At 38.1% G+C, this 2,230-nt stretch overlaps 1 non-coding gene across 1 annotated transcript; it reads right to left on the minus strand.

Annotated features, from left to right (window-relative positions):
• Positions 1-902: 902 nt before the first annotated feature.
• On the minus strand, positions 903-1,009 carry LOC138989419 (U6 spliceosomal RNA). The gene has a single exon (XR_011465712.1). It is a non-coding gene; the product is annotated as a U6 spliceosomal RNA (small nuclear RNA).
• Between the last annotated feature and the right edge of the window lie 1,221 nt (positions 1,010-2,230).

Below are 2,230 nucleotides of genomic sequence, written 5' to 3' on the forward strand. Positions count from 1 at the left end.
GCTTTTTGCAGCAACATGGATGGACCTCAAAGTTATCATAGTAAGTAGAGGGAATGGTTTGAATTTACCAGTTCTCTCTGCTTTTCTCCTCTCCTGTCTTCTTTCTTGCCTTTCCCCACTTACTTGGTTGTTTGGTCTTTGTCTTAGAGATTCAAATGCTGATTTTTTAATAGGGCACAAAGACTCAGCTATATTATTTTGAATTTCACACTATTTATGCTAATATTTCTTGAAGGTGTTTTGCAGGTATTTGCTTATTTTTTGCATCTGTTTATTCATGTATTCATTAATCCAATAAATATTTATTGAGTATCTGCTACGTGTCATCATCATGCTGGGTGCTAGGAATGCCAGGCACTGGGTGACCAAACCTCAGGGTCCCAGGCAGTAAACTAGGGAAGACAGACAGTGACAAATAAACTAATAAATATATAATTACAGAGTGTAAAGAAAATGAACAGGGGATTATGCTACAGAATAATGAGTAGGGGAGAAGGACTTAGGTAGTAGATGGAGGAGGAGAGGACTGCATATTTTCAGATGATATTTTGTAGATAGGTCTGTGATAGGGATTTTATGACAAGCATATGAGAGAAGGGAAGGGAGAATTGGTCATGATTCTTAGGTTTCTGCCTGAGCAAGTGGGATGAATGTAGATGAGATTTAATAATATGAGGAAGAATAGGTTTCGTAGGAATGTCAATGATTCAGTGTTTTTATGTTGAGTGAGATGTGAAACATCCAAGTGAAAATAATTAGACAGTTGTCATTAGTTTTAGTTTGTGTATAGGACAGGCCCTGCTTGTTTCCACCAACCAGTGTAATTATTTTTTAATTAATTAATTTATTTTAATTGGAGGCTAATTACTTTACAATATTGTGCTGGTTTTCACCATACATCAAAAATTATGGAATGCTTCATGAATTTGCATGTCATCCTTGTGCTGGGGCCATGCTGATCTTCTCTGTAACGTTCCAATTGTGGTATATGTGATGCTGAAGCGAGTACCATCCAGTGTAGTTATTAATGTTACCTTTCACTCTCAAAAGTTTTGGTTTATATAATATTTACACGGTCATCCCATGTATTGGTGAAAGTAGTTTCAATGGATTAGGGAAGTATGATATTGTAATTTAGAATTAGAAACCTATATTTAGTCTTCCTTCCTGTTCCTGCTCTTAAAACCCTTGGAATTTCCTAAGTGGTAAGAATGACAAAGATGTCTTGATATTCACAAGAAATTCCTTTCAGCCACACCTGAGCTTATGTTAATAAGTTGATCTTTGGAAAACACCTAAAGTTGCTACAGAAATCAACCAGGTGATTAGGGGGTTGAAACTTTCAGTCCCACCACCCTTGACTCCTCTAGTCACAGCCTAGGTTATGTGCAAGCGTTCCTTCATTCTTCTCATACTCAAACAACACTTTGTTGAATACTTTAAAACAATTATTTTGTTAGTACAAGACTAATGGTTGTTGAATACTTTAAAATGATTATTTGTGCAAAAACTGCTATTGTAACTACTACTATCTGGATTTTATATAGGATAAAATTGAGGGTGAGCAAGGTCTGTGATCTCCTCACTTAACTAATGCTGCCTCTGTACTTCCAATATCACTATGCCCCACGTAATTTATTTAACTTTTCTCCTTTTGACTCTTTTCTTTTTTGGCTCTGCCGCACAGCATTTGAGATCTTAGTTATCAGCCCAGGGATGGAAACTGTGCACCTGCCGTGGAAGTGAGGAGTCTTGACCTCCGGACCACCAGGGAAGTCCCAGGCTGGGCTACTATGGCAGGTCTTTAAGCTCTTCCTAGCTAGAAATAACACCCAAAGGCACAGGGCTTCACAGAAGCAGCACACAGCAGAAAATAGATAAAAACAAAAAGTTTATGTTCTAGAATCAGAAATTCATCCACCCCACGTGCTTTATCTATTCTGCGATCTCCTGATAGTCGCTTCTCATTGCCTGGACTTAGGTATATTTATGCCTTTTTTGCCTCTGCTGGCCTCCTTGAACTTGACTATATGTTGTCAATTTGACCTCTGCTTCAATTTGACCCCTCTGTCTAGACTCCCACCTAGATCTGGCCCCTCTTAAATAATCATCTCATCAATGCTATCCCCACTCCAGTTCAGTTATTTTTTATCTTAGCTTTAAACCATATGTGGAACATGAGTCATACATTCTGTTGATGGGAATTTCCTGGTGGTCCAGTGGTTAGGAC

Source organism: Bos mutus, chromosome 1 (genome assembly GCF_027580195.1).
Source record: "Bos mutus isolate GX-2022 chromosome 1, NWIPB_WYAK_1.1, whole genome shotgun sequence".
NCBI lineage: Eukaryota > Metazoa > Chordata > Mammalia > Artiodactyla > Bovidae > Bos > Bos mutus.